Source organism: Canis lupus, chromosome 13, assembly GCF_048164855.1.
Source record: "Canis lupus baileyi chromosome 13, mCanLup2.hap1, whole genome shotgun sequence".
Classification (NCBI taxonomy): Eukaryota; Metazoa; Chordata; class Mammalia; order Carnivora; family Canidae; genus Canis; species Canis lupus.
The window spans coordinates 42,361,501-42,376,569 of NC_132850.1; the positions used below are offsets into that span (position 1 = coordinate 42,361,501).

A 15,069-nucleotide genomic window follows, 5' to 3' on the forward strand; every position below is an offset into this window, starting at 1 on the left:
AAGGGTCTATAATCTTGTTTTTGCTAGATTCTTGTCTACTTTTGGTATTAGGGTCATGTTAATCTCATACAATGAAATGAGAAGGTCTACAGAAGTCTTTCTAGGGTCCCAACTGAATGCTTGGGTATTCAGCCAAGTATCTTCATTGGGCTTGTCAAAACACAAACATCTCTCAGTATTATGAGGGCTTTGGAATCTTCATTAATCTCATGGCTTTTGAATAGTTGTTCCCTATAAGCCTCTTGGAATCTTGCTTTGTGCATACATAACTTAGTATTTATCCAGAGACTAAAAGGGATCTTTATGTAGATATATGGGGCTATTCACAGCTGTGGTACATTTCCTTACAAATTTCACTTTGCTTTCTCTACTCAGCAAGGTTTCTGCTGTTTGTGATCTGCTGTCTGTGCTACTATTTGTAAAATGCTTCCAGGCAGAAAGCCAGGAAGAATATGAAGTTCACCTCATGCTTTGTTTTTCCTCTCAAGAATAACACCCGTATTGTTTTTGTCCAATGCCTAAAGCAATTTCTTCATGTATTTTTGTTCAACTTTTTTTTATTGAGGTATAACTGACATAGAACATTATGTTAATTTCTGATATGCAACATAATGACTTAATATTTGTATATATTGTATAATTATTTTTGTTCAATTTTTGAGTTATTATGGAGGATGAATATAATACCAATGATTTCATTATAAATATACAGTATATAATATATATAGCTATACATTATAATAATACATATATACTGTACACACATACATATACATAATTGTACATTATATACTGTATATATACATATAAATTATATGTATAAATTATATATACATTATATACTGTATATAATGTTTTGAAGTGGATGAGATCTAAAAAGTTAGTTTCGATTGAGAGGAGATAAAAGGACTGAGCCTCTGGGCAACTTTAAAATATCAGGGAGATGAGGAATAATCAACAAATTCAGAAACATCAAATGGGTAGGAGTAAAACTAGTAGAGTGTTGTGACCCAGAAGTCAAGTGAAGAATATGTTTTAAGGAAGAGATGATCTTCCACTGTGCTACCCAGTGCTGATCAGTCAAGTAAGGTAAGAATATGAACAGATTATTGTATTTATCAAACACTGGAGTCATAATGACTTTGACACCGGAAGTTCTATTGGAGTAGTGTGGATGAAAGCCTGACTGGGGTGGATTCCGATCAGAATAGGGGGTGGGGGTGGAGGGAGAATTGGAGACAAAGTTTGGGGACTTTGTAAAATTAAGAATATAAAGATTATGAGGAAAGGAATGTAAATACAGATAGTAAAGAATATAGAGTAATTCTTTGTCCTTGAGTATTTGATAGAACATTAGTTGGAAACCACTGGATCTGAGCTACTTTAGATGGAGGGGTATTCCAGGAATATTCTGTTAAATGTTCAACAACTGGGTCTCTGAAAAGAAAAAGCCCTGATTTGTAGTGTTTGCCAATTTCTGTGATGTAAATATTTCCATCATGGGACATTTCAAGCTACCAATGTGATGTCACTGAACACAGAAGTGTTACATACGATCCACTCTCCAGAGCTCAGCATATCACCAGGTATATATTCACTTTTTCCAATTTATTGTATAACTATTGGTCTGTTAAGATTTTCATTTTACTTATTCTTGAATTAGTTTTATCAATTTGTGTTTTCCTGAAAAATTATTCATTTCATTTTAGTTTTCTTAGGCTGTTACTGACAATAGAGAAAACATAATGAAGGCTGTGAATTATTTAGGAATCACAAATATACAAAATTTTGTTTACACCCTTCGTTTGTGTGAAAATATAGTAATTATAGTATAACATAAGAGAAATCTTTGTGGAGAACAGAAATATGTCTACTTTCATTACTCTGTCAGAAACAAATTGCATAATATATAAAAAAGTATGATCAGAATTTTAATATATTATATCAGATGTATAAATAAGATGTAATAGGACTTTTAACATTAAAAAGGTTGATTGAACAGAAAAAAGACTTAAATTGAAAATATTGGAAGGAACCTTGTCTTTTGGTCTACTTCCTAGGAGATTTCTTCAAGTTTATCTTCTAACCCTCTTTTCATTTATCCTACCATATTTTTAATTTCTAAAATTTTTTTTCATCATCTTGTGTTTGTTCAAGGATACATTATCTTATCTTATGGAAGATATTAATTATATTTTGGAGGTTTTCTTCTGCTTCTAGTATTGCCTCTTTTCCTCCAAATTTCTTCTTCTGCCTTTTGGTTTGCTTTTTCTCTTTAGGGTTATAGTCTTTCCTCAAACATCTGTTAAGCTTGGTAGTTCCACCATATTTAAGAGCTCTGTATCTCTGCGTGTGTTTTAAATGATGTGCTTCATGGCTGGGTGATAGAAATAGGCCATTTCTTTGGGAGAAGACACACACATACACATATGTAAAATACACATGTATATATTTTTTCAGTGATCCAATTTCTCCAGAGAAAAGTTCTTTAACCCATTGCCTGACAGTTGTAAAAGCCTGGCTAACAGTATTCTGGGAAGCAAGTTAAAAATGGGGGCTCCCAAATACCACCACTTGTATATTCTTTCTAATATTCTCCCCCTACCTTTTTTTTGTTTGTTTGTTTGTTTTAGTATCCATCTTACTCCAATTCTCAATGAACCATGTGTTTCTAACTCCAGGATCCACTTGGTTAAGTATGTAAGAGAAGAAAGCCTTAGTCTTCTGTCAAGGTAGGGGAAGAGTGGTCACTAGCTGGTAGTATGAGATGGTGGTCCAGGAATCCTACTGCTTCATCTTTGGACTTTTTATTCAGTTCACCCATATTTAGTTCTAACTACACACTCTCTGGAATACATGAGGATTCAACTTACTGAGGCTGCTTTGGATTCTGCGGCCCAAATTAGTCTGGGTCTGGGGTTCCTTTATGGCCAGTTTACTTTCAGCTTTCTTTGGGCCATTGCTCAGTTCTACTTGTGTTTCTGCTTTCTCGTTTCCAAATTTGTGTGGCTTTCAATTCCTCTGCTATTTTCTTTATTTATGCCTGTGACTACCTATCTTAAACTTTTAAGTTATTTTAGTAAGGTTTCAGGAGAGGTAAATCACTATTAACACTAACTTCTACCTACTCTCTTTAATTATAAATTGACTAAGTTTTTTTCTTATGTAGGGCTACCTTCTCTCTGTCTCTTCCTCACTATCTCTCTCCCTGTCTGTCTCAACCTCTCTCTGTCTCTGAATTCAGAGCCCTTTCAACCTTAGGCATGTCTTTGTTAGCACAGAAATTGTTTTTATTATATAATTGATTACAGTACATTTTATTTTTTTTAAAAAGCCACTTTCTGTAACATCTAACTCTAGGATTATCTTCTCTGTGAACCAAATATGACCTCCCCCAGCAGAGCCAATCTCTTCATTCTCTGTATTTCCATAGCACTTTGAATAATCTTCTGTTGTAGCACTCATCACAGTGTTTTGCCAAGTAAGTTTTGTTTTGTATTTCTCCTCTGACTGTAAAATCCTTGAGGCATATTTTATGTAGTCAGTATATGCTACGGGAATGAGCAATTGAAACAGTATAGCCTAGAGAGGTTTCTGATAAGGTGAAGAGGTACAAATAAGAAATGAAATTAGTTCCCAGATATAGAATTATTAGGCTAAACTATAATGTAAACCAAGATCCAGAGATACAGAATCATATAGAAGTGTTCATGGCAGCCTTGCTTATTATGATAAGAAATGGTAAACAATGAAGGAGTGGTTAAGGATACTGTAGTATATTCATTTGATGATTATCCTCTTACTAATAAAAGAAAATTTAGAAGAATTTCACATGTGAAAAACTATGTGATAGAGTGTTAAGTTTAAGAAGCAAAATACAAAATTTTATATGTAGCATATTTAAAAAAACCCTATACACAGAAAAATATACTGGTTGTGTTAGGGTAGTAAAAATATGGGTGGTTTTATTATATTATCCAATGTTTTAATAAAAAATATATACTGTTTTAATAGTAAAAAGAGAAGAAATGAAAAAAATCATAAAAATGAGAAAATTTGTTATAGCAAGTTGAGAACTTCCCAAGTCACACTCCTAAGGTTGATTAAAAGGGAGGGCAGGAAAAGGCATGAAAAGAAGGGTTCAGGAGCATTTATCAGAGATCAATGAATGAAAAGCTTTTACTGAGTAAAAAGAACATGTGCATTGTGTTGTGAGGAAAAACCAGTAAATGACATTAGGTGGGAAAGCAGTCCTTCACAGAATGCCAATGAATTCTTTGAGATGAGCCTCAAAATTCTTAAATTGAGCCTCAAAATTCTTCCTGCTGTTCACTGACTCTTTTAAAAAGGAGGCCATGGTTTAATATGAGACCTGGTAGTTTGGGAGCATTGAATCAAGATATCTGGTATTGAGCACAACTGAGGATGGGTGGATGGGGATTTCATGTATTTCTGTATTGATGAAATAATTTACTGTCCATGTTTTATCTAATATGTTGGGTGGTCGTTAGGGAATGGAGTTGCTCTAGGAGTTCTACCTTGGCTCACAGTGTCAGAGAAAGCTTATTAACATTTACCAAATTTAAAAGTTTTGTCTTGTAATCCTTCTTTGACTGTAAAATTCCTTTAGAGTGCTTATTTTTGAAGTATAGGAGAAAATAATTATGCATCCAATTTCAGCAAATATTCTGTGAGTATATTATTTTAAAGTGAGGATACATGAGAATATGGTGGACAAATGATAGAAATGCACAATAGTTGTTCAATAGTTGGTTACCTGTATGGCATGCTGAGTGTTTTGGGCAGGAAGATAGCAACCAGTTAGCTATCACCATAATTTTAAAGTAGTGATATGTGTAAATGATATTTTTAGATATCTGTAGTAACTATAATGTGATATGAAAATATTTGTGGGGCATTGAGGAGGGCAATGTGATGTGATGAGCATTGGGTGTTATATGCAACTGATGAATTATCGAACACTACATCGGAAACTAAGTATGTACTATGTGTTGGCTATTGAATTTAAATTAAAAACAACCTGAAAATATTTGTGATTTCTTTTGGTGACAAAGTTATAAATGCTGCTAATATTGCTTTGATTTATTGCCTCTATTTATACTCAAGGGAAATAATCAAGTTAGAGTATAGTGAAGAAGAAAAGATACAATTTTTTTTCTCCCACCCATGGTCATGAAACTCTCAAATTCTACCCTTGGATCCAAGATTTAACACATTTGCCTTATATTTTTTATTCTAGTCTCACTCATGACCCTCAACTATATTAGTCATGGATGTTTAGACAATAACATTGGAGCCAATCTTAATTCCTTCTCTGCTGTTGTGCTTTAGTTTAATTGGTATTGAATCCTGAAGAAGGTGTTTTCAGCAAAAGTGTTTGATTTTAGATGGTGAAATCTAGAAGAATGAACCAGGCCAGAAACCATGGAGTCTGGTTGTTTTCAGATCTAAAAAGTGACTTGCTCTGAGAACAAACTTGCCCTGCTTTTCTTCAGGACTTGAGAAAGGTTGAGCTGATTTTTGTTTTCATGTTGAACCTTTTTCTTTGTCGACCACAGGAAAAGATCTGAATCAATGACACATGGTGGATATTTGGCCCCCAGAGGTATAGTTAGCCCAAAAAAACTATCCTGCAAAGTACAGTCTGAATTTATGGTTTTAATCAAAGCAACTGATCTGGATTTGTTTAGTTTTTTTTTTTTCATGTTAATGGAGATGGTGTGTGTGTGGGGGTAGGGGTGGGGGTGGGGGTGGGAAGAATCTTTATTTCTGCTGTAGGCTTAACTGTAGTCAGAAAGCTGTAGTGAACCCTAATCCTGTCATCTGTGTTAGGTTTTTCAAATGTATAAATTTAAGGTAGATATATTTGAGCTATATATAGTATCAACTATTATAATGGAAAATAGCTTTATGATGTTAGATCTAGTGTTTCTTCTAAATATTATGGCTTTGAGGCCATCCTTATAACTTAAAATCATAAAATTGAGCACATTGTTCATAAGTGAACACATTGTACCTAATTCTCTCTATGCACTGTTTCCTGGGGTTTGGAAAAATAACAAAGACTCTTACTTGTGTGGGTTTCTTAACTGAGAACAAGGAATAGGAACTTAAGGTTTGAGTTTGAAAGTTCTCTGGTTCCACTTTTGTTACACAGATAGGTCCTAATAAGTGCGAAATGCGTATGAGAGAAAAAGACTGCTTTTAAAAGGAATCATTTTAAATGGTGACAAAATTTTAAGATAAATAATAAAATTTTTTAAAATTAGATCATTAGTTTGAAAAAGAAATACAATCACTAAAACAAGTTTATTTTACTTCACATTACAAAATATAGCTTCTTAACTACATATTTACTTAAAACAAGAAATGAACAAAATGTATTTTTGGCATACATTTTCTGACAAATGGTATGATAGTAGGATATGACATTTTTATCTTCATGTTTTAATTTTTTTTAGAGTTATCATGTAGAGTCTTTTTTTTTTCAAATAATTTCAAGGGCTTAATTACTTTTCCCAACAGCTTTGTTTCATATTTTTATATTCAGATTATCCTCTTTTAGGTGCCTACTTTGTTTTTTCATTTTGTAAGATCTAAATTTCCCTTTTCTTTTTTTCAAAGATTTTTTATGTATTTATTTGAGAGAGGGAGAGAGAGAAAAAGAGAGAGAGAGAGCATATGAGAATATGAGGGGGGAGGGGCAGAGGAAGAAGAAGAAGCCCACTCTCCACTAAGCAGGGAGCCCCATGCAGGCTGGATCCCAGGACCCTGCGATCATGACCTGAGCCAAAAGGCAGATGCTTAATTGACTGAGCCACCCAGGTGCCCCTAAATTTCCCTTTTCAATCTATTTGCTTTGTGTTGTCAAATGTTAAGGAGTCTGAATTTCCATGAGGGTAGATGTTAGTGTATTATGTGGGAAAGGATGTTGAGCGGTAACTAATTTTATAGGTGTCTGGTGCTTTCCTGAAAAATTTCAGGTTATAACTATTATTGCCCTATACATCCTCATAACTGGGGTAGAGGGGACTCATCTACCAATTCCCCTTTAAAATATTAATGAAGGCACTAGAAGAAATATGAAGTTATGAAGTACAAACCTCTGGTTTATCAGCCAAAGATTGGCCTATACTGGGATGAATTTCCAATAATTGAATTGCGGAATTGACCCTGAGGAGGAATATGTAGGTGAGCAGGTAAATAGTAGGATATGTCTACCCCCTTCCCATGATGTCGTCTACTTTGGAGACAGGGAGCTTTCACTGACTAGAAGGCAAAAGTGAGTAAGAGAGTGTCTTTTGCCTTCTATCTATATCTTTTCTAAAACCACCCAGGACATTAGCTTTTATCTTGAACCCCATGTCATGTCTCTTTCAAATAGTATTTTGAAAATTCATTTAGAGATGAAAATTTGCTATAATGCGCTATATTGTGCAATGGACAGCCAGAGATGTTTTGTGAGAGGACATGGGAAGACTATAGTAATAATGATTATATAAATCAATACTGCTATTATTGCTAATAACAATAGTGGCTAACATTGAACCCATACTGTATAGTAGGGACTCACTAAGAAACTTACCAGGTCTTCACAACAACCCTGTGAGGTAGGTTACTGTCATCATCTCCATTTTACTGATGAGGAAACTGATAACATGGAGAGGTAGAATGACTTGCCCAAAGTCACATAGCCAATAATCAGAAGGTGAAAATTTGAACCTAGGTATCTGACTACAGGGTCCATAGGAACCACTGTCTTGCTGGCTCCCCATAGAAAGGAAGGGCAGAGACCACAATGGTTGTGAGACCAGATTACTTTAAGTTAGAGGTGTTACATGTTTGGATTTCACAGATTAATAAGAATACTAAAGGCATTGGAGCTTTGCTTGTCAGGAGGAAAGTTGGCCCTGGGATGCTTTCCTCAGGTAAGTGATGTAACATGTTAGAAAAAAGACATGTGTTCTTAAAAACCAGAACTTAGGTGAAGTTAGAAGATTCAGGGTATAGATAAAATATTTTTGAGAAACAATGAGAAAGAATGGGGCTGCTTCTTGTTTTACCAGCCAAGAAAGATCCCTCAGGGCTGAGAGGAAGAGATGTTGTACTGAGGGGTATTGATGAAAGCAGAGAGTCTAGGGCTTCTCAGAGGGAGGGGTCCTGCTCTCTGTTGTCCAGGCTGACAGCTGGGAAGGTGTCAGACCTTAGAGGAAGCTTAGGGATGGGATGGGAGATGAGCTGGATGTCATACCTTTCGTACCCAAGAGGATAAAGCCATGTGAGACTCACAGAGAGTCATGCAACCAGGAGGAAAAAGAATCCTGTTCTATTCTCAGCATGGTATGAAGGAAGCAAAGAGAACTGAAGACCCTGAAGCATCTGTTTAAGTAGGAAAGAGGACAGCTTTGTGAACTGATGACTGAAGAGCAATTGGGATAATGGATGTCTCCATGGATCTCTGTGTAGGGAGGTGATTCCAGCCCTAGATCTGCTCTTCCCCCTCCACTGCAACCAACGTCAGCTCCCCAGAACTTACACTCAGCCCCACAGAAGAGAAATGTAGCTGCAGCTCCAGATTTGTAAAATTTGACCACTATCCTGACAACATTTGTGTGCTCATTTATTCAGGTTTGCATGCTAAGATCCCTAGTTACCATGCTGCTTAGTCTCCAAAGTTTTGTTATGTTTCTGTAGGTATTCCTTAGTGAATCTCTCTAGAAAATTATGTCATACCCAAATTGCATAGTTTAGTCAAGCACCAAAATGTACTTACATGTTCTCCCCTCCCCGCAAACTTTCATTCATTCATTTTAAAGCAGGTAATATGTGTACTTAACAGACACACACACAAAAAAATCAAAAGGCATCAGTGAGTATACAATCAGAAGTAAGTCTCCCTCCTATGTCTGCCCCACAGTCTTACCACTGTCGTCAGTTTTTTGTTTCCTATCATATCATGTGTACCTATTCTCACATGTACAGTCTAAAAACAAACCCACAGTCATATTTTACACACTGCTCTATATCTTGCCTTTTCTGCATGACAAGATGTCTTGAATATTATTTCATGATTGTATTTGACATTTCATCCTAGAGATGCACCATGATCTATTTGAGCAGTTGATGGGAATTTATTTTATTTATTTATTTAAAAAAATTTTTTTAATTGGTGTTCAATTTGCCAACATATAGCATAACACCCAGTGCCCATCCCGCCAAGTGCCTCCCTCAGTGCCAGTTGATGGGAATTTAGATTGTTTCCAGATTTTTGTTACAAAGAGTAGTGCTACAATGAATTGTCTGTACATATTTCTTTGCACATTATTTGAATATATCTGAGTGATATTACTAGGAGTAGAACATAGGAATGACAATTATATACATTTAAAATTTTAACACACTCTCAGTGGCTCTCACAGATCCCTTTTTTTTTTTTTAAGTCAAACCATGTTTAAAAGAGTTGGCTCTAAGCTCCTTGGATGCTTGAAGAATGCTGAGACACAGGGAAAATCAGTTCCATTTCTATTCTTTACAACCATGCTGTAAAGAAAATCTTATCATGAGTATTCATTTGTACAGTCAAGATTCTTTCTTAGGCTTCTCTTCAATAGGAATGAAACAGTCTTAAAGTTTACATTTTGCCTCAGTGTAGGAAATTTTAAATAGCTGTAATGAATGGAGAGTAGTTCTGGAAATTTTTTTTCCTAATGCCTTTCAATGCTACTTTACTTTCAGTTATCCCTAAGGGAATATAGAAATCTCAAATGCTATATAGATTTTTTTTTCATATTCTCATAAACACTGTACCCCTGATAGCCATTGACATTATACCCACTTCTCATGTGACGTTATTATGGTTGACTGCATGGATTACATTAGGGCTAATTGATCATTCCTGACTACTTGATAGTTATTTGCACAATACATATGGGATGTTTGTTTGGCTTCATTGTATTTTGAAGATCTTTCATCATTTCAGTAGTACAATGTGATTATTTGATGTTTTGTAACAGTTACAATAACATAGAAGCTAAAAAAATGATTATTTTTTGTACTAAAAAAAAAAAAGGCAAAATGGTAACAATGATGTTACATGTGTGTCCTCAAATGAACTCTCAACATATGCAAAACATTATGGTGACTATGTGAAATTCCCACCTAAACATATGAATGCCTGTTTCTCCTTTTATCAAACTTAAAGTTTTTGTCTCATTTGATAAGTGAAAATGAATAGCTCATTGTAGTTTTTCATTTTATTTAAAAAAATTAATTTGTATTTTCTTCTGTACTTTTTTCTTTTTTATCCACTCATGATCTTTGCTCACTTTTCTCGCTGATTTTTGTTTTACATGTTCATGAAATACATTATACATTTTATGAACTTAGCCCTTTTGTAATATGTGTTGTGAATGTTTTCTTCCAGTTTGTTGTTTGTACTTTGTCTTCATTTCTTTAGACAATTTAGACTTTTTTTATTAACATATAGTTTAATTCATCAATTTTTTATAGTTTTAGTCAGACTTCCCTTACTCAATTGATTTTCTTTTTAAACCTCATGCTTTCTTTTAGTACATTTTTATGCTTTTATTTTTCTGTTTAAATCTTTCTCAGTCAGGAACTTATTATTGTAAAGGGAAAAGCAGAATTGCTGTGTTTATGATGTTCCATTTATAACTTTTTAAGTTCCTGATGAATCATGTGCAATGGAATAAGATTCTACTTTGTACCTTCAAAATCATCTGTTTGAATCACTTAACTTACTTGCCAAAATAAGTTTTGCAAGAAAAAAAGTCTTCAATATACTTTTTCATACTGCAAAAATAGCCATCCACTCTGGGTGAGTTAATTGTAACAAGACTGGAGTGGGGAGAAGGTCAGGGGGAGTGTTGGACTGTTGTAAACATAGAAAGCAAACACAAACCATGACAAACATGGTTTACAGTTTCATGTGAACAAAGACCATTCTCTAGGACCAACATTATAAAAAATGTAGTTTCCTATAACAAGACTTTATATTTTCAACATCTTAAAAGTCAATAGTCCTTGAAATTATTAAAACAGACCTTTGAGTATTATGGGAACACTTGTTCTGTAAACTTAAGTAGAAATTTAACTTTAAGAAAACATGATATGAAATAAGTATAGTTTTATTTTAAATTTTATGGTAACTGGTATATAAATATTATCTAAACTCCTTAATTATCTGGCTAGAACAAAGAGTAGTGGCTAACCCAATGCTTTGCATTTTTAAAAGCACTCATGTTAACTCAAAGTTTCTTCTTAAATAATGTTGAAACACATTGCTATCATTACAACTATTATTTTAACCAAGGCTGAGTTAAAGACCTTGGGCACAGAGTAATACACTCTAACTGATATGAATAACAGACTTAAGTTTTATGACATTGCAAAAGATTGCACTTTGAATTTAAATTTAACAGTTGATGAAAACTCTGTTGCAAGAATATTCTGTTGTCCAGCTTACTAATTTTTATCATAAACTTTAAGAAATTTAGTTTTTAATTACACTATTACAAAATAGATAGGCATCCAGTTTTGAAAACTATAAATACAACAGGTAAAGCTAAAATCCCCTTTTTCTCTACTCCTTTACCTGTTTTCTTCTCTGCTAAAACCCCAGCCCCAGACTGTTGGAAGTCTGATGCCTCTGAATTACTTCTTTATTCAACCCTATACTTCCAGCTGAATTACTTCTTTATTCAACACTATACTTCTATATCTATTCATATTGAAAAATGAGATCTTGTCAGTTTCTTTCAATTGTTGCACAATATTTCATCAAATGGAATGCTACATAAACAGTCACATTCCTCTGTTGAGGAGCATGTAGTTTCCTTTCAGTTTTTCATTTTTATGAATAACATTGCAGTTAATATGCTTGTAAATGTCTCATGCACCAATGATTTTTTATTTTGTTCATTTTTTGAAGATTTTATTTATTTATTTATTTATTTATTTATTTATTTATTTATTTATTTATGAGAGAGAGAGACAGAGAGAGAGAGAGAGAGAGAGAGGCAGAGACACAGGCAGAGGGAGAAGCAGGCTCCATGCAGGGAGCCTGATATGGGACTCAATTCTGTGTCTCTAGGATCAGGCCCTGGGCTGAAGGTGGTGCTAAACCACTGAGCCACCTGGGCTTCCCTGATGATTTTTTTAAAGGAGAAAGTTCTAAAATAGGAATTTTGAGGCTATAAGGTCTGAGCATTTTGAGTTACTATACTGTCAAATTATCCACCAAAGTGGCTGTACTAATTCCTGCTTCCATCAGTAGTGTATAAGAATTTTGACTTCCCCGAAATCTTTTCAACATTTGATTTTGTCAAACTTTTAAAATTATTGTTAATTTGGTGAATAATGAGACTTGTATCTCATTATTTTAATTTGCATTTCACTGATTACTACCGAGTTGACTATCTTTTTATATGTATACTGGCCATTCAAAGTTTCTTCCTCTATGAATTACCTGTTTTATCTCCTTTGCTCATTTTCCTTTTGGGCTTCTTTTTTTTTTTTTTTTAATTTTTATTTATTTATGATAGTCACACAGAGAGAAAGAGAGAGAGGCAGAGACACAGGCAGAGGGAGAAGCAGGCTCCATGCACCGGGAGCCCGATGTGGGATTCGATCCCGGGTCTCCAGGATCGCGCCCTGGGCCAAAGGCAGGCGCTAAACCACTGCGCCACCCAGGGATCCCTGGGCTTCTTTTTAATATCAATTTTCAGATTCTTATAGGATTGTTAGAATTCTTTGTATTTTTCCAGATATTAATTCCTGTCATGTTATTTGGGTTTGGAACTATTTTATCCATGCCTATTGATTATTATGGTATCTTTGGATATGTGGATTGGTATCTTTCATCATTCCTGGAATGTTATCAGTCATGTATTTCTTCAAATACTGTCTTTATTACACAACTCTTCTCTCCTTCTCCAATCAAATTAATCATTGCTCATCTCTATCTTCTATTTGTCTCCACTCCTTTTTTATTTTCTATATTTCTCTTTCTCTCTATGCTACATTCTGGGTGATTTATTATGGTCTGTTTTCTAGTTTAGTAATTCTCTCTTTAGCTTTGTTCAATCTGTTGCTAAATGCATACAGTTGAGGTATTAAAATTAGATATTCTATTTTCATTTTTTTCATATCTTGTAGGTTATATAATTTCCAATTCCTTTCAGATATTTACAAACTTGACCTTATTTCTTTAAACTTTGCAGGTCTATTTGTTATATAATCTCCATTTGATTATTCCAATATGTGACATTTTTGTGGATCTCTTTTTGCTGGCTATTTGTATTTCTATTTTCACTCATGGTATCATGTTTCCTTGTGGGCTTGCTTATTTTTGATTATGTACTACCAATCGTCCTTGAAAAATTATTTGTGAGGATTCCCTAGGGCATAGGGTAAAGTTTTCTTCTCTAGTTAAGATTTGCATTTGTGGCTGTCAGATCCCCAGAGGCATAACAGTGCAGAACCACTTTAAATTTACTGCTTGAGGTTTCCTGGACCACCCCACTGATGTGAGTTAGGGCTGAAAATCTATGCAAGAGATCATTTTTGGTTACCATTTTTAAGAGATAGGTTTTTCTTATTCTATTTTCCCCCCTCTGTTTTGTTCAGCATGAAATCCCACCCTCTCAAGTTCCCTGCATGTGGGTTGTGGTTAAGAAGGTGTGTTTACTTACTTCAGAGTTTTAGTTTAATGTGCTTATCTCCTGTATGGTTCCTCAGGTCTGGTGGAGTCTGAACTTTGACTTATCTACTCCATGCCTCTTTATGTTATCTAAATTGCAGTTCCATCTTATCTGGATCAGCAGATGTTCTGGAGGTGGGGTGGAGGTGGGTGGGAAGCAGCTTCGTGGCTGTTTACTTTTCTATATATCTGCTTTCTTCTAGAGTTTGTCTTGGCATCTCATTCTTGATATCCTTTGAATTCTTTGATGTTTCTAAGAAAATGGTTTTAATAATTAGAGTCGGTATGAATAAACCAGCCTTCCATTTCTGTAATTGGAGGTTGTAGGGAATCTTCTAAATTCATCTATTTGCTTTCTTTTTCCTTGAAATTCAAGAATGAAACCAGGATATTTTAAGATGTCAACTTCCAGAAACTAATTTTTCCTGGTACAAAATAAATCATTTTGTTTTATCGATTTCAAGGGTTTTGTTCCTTGATTAAATAAAATCTTCATTTTATTGCACATTTATCACTGCTGTTCCATTTCTCCCAATTTTTGCTTTAGGAACTGAGTCCTTCATGTCTATGATTTTCATCTTTTTATTTTCAACTATTAATGCTTTTGCACTTTCTTTTTTTTTTAAATTGGAGTTCAATTTGCAAACATATAGCATATCACCCTGTGCTCATCCCAAATGTGCTCCCCTCAGTGCCCATCACCCAGTCACCCCAACCCCCGCCCACCTCCCTTTCCACTACCCCTTGTTTGTTTCCCAGAGTTAGGAGTCTCTCATGTTCTGTCATCCTCACTGATATTTTCACTCATTTTCTCTCCTTTCCCCTTTCACTATTTTTTATATTCCCCAAATGAATGAGAACATATAATGTTTGTCCTTCTCCGATTGACTCATTTCACTCAGCATTAATACCCTCCAGTTCCAACCACATCGAAGCAAATAGTGGGTATTTGTCATTTCTAATGGCTGAGTAGTATTCCATTGTATACATACACCACATCTTCTTTATCCATGCATCTTTCAATGGACACCGAGGCACTTTCCACAGTTTGGCTATTGTGGACATTGCTGCTATAAACATTGGGGTGCAGGTGTTCTGGCGTTTCACTGCATCAGTATCTTTAAGGTAAATCCCCAGCAGTACAATTCCTGGGTCATAGGGCAGATTTATTTTTAACTCTTTATTTTTAACTCTTTGAGGAACCTCCACATAGTTTTCCAGAGTGGCTATACCAGTTCACATTCCCACCAACAGTGCAAGAGGGTTGCCCTTTCTCCACATCCTCTCCAACATTTGTTGTTTCCTGTCTTGTTAATTTTCCCCCATTC

The 15,069-nt window shown here is 34.7% G+C and overlaps 1 long non-coding RNA gene across 11 annotated transcripts in view; it reads left to right on the top strand.

Moving 5' to 3' along the window:
- Positions 1 to 1,223: 1,223 nt before the first annotated feature.
- Positions 1,224 to 15,069, top strand: part of LOC140602986 (uncharacterized) — a 118,819-nt gene continuing 104,973 nt past the window's right edge. For 10 of the 11 annotated variants that reach the window (XR_012006001.1, XR_012006004.1, XR_012006003.1 and 7 more), the window contains exon 1: positions 1,224 to 1,586. This is a non-coding gene — a long non-coding RNA (uncharacterized lncRNA). Of the gene's footprint in view, positions 1,587 to 7,876; positions 7,950 to 15,069 lie in introns of all 11 variants that reach the window. The other variant, XR_012006006.1, reaches the window with a different exon arrangement.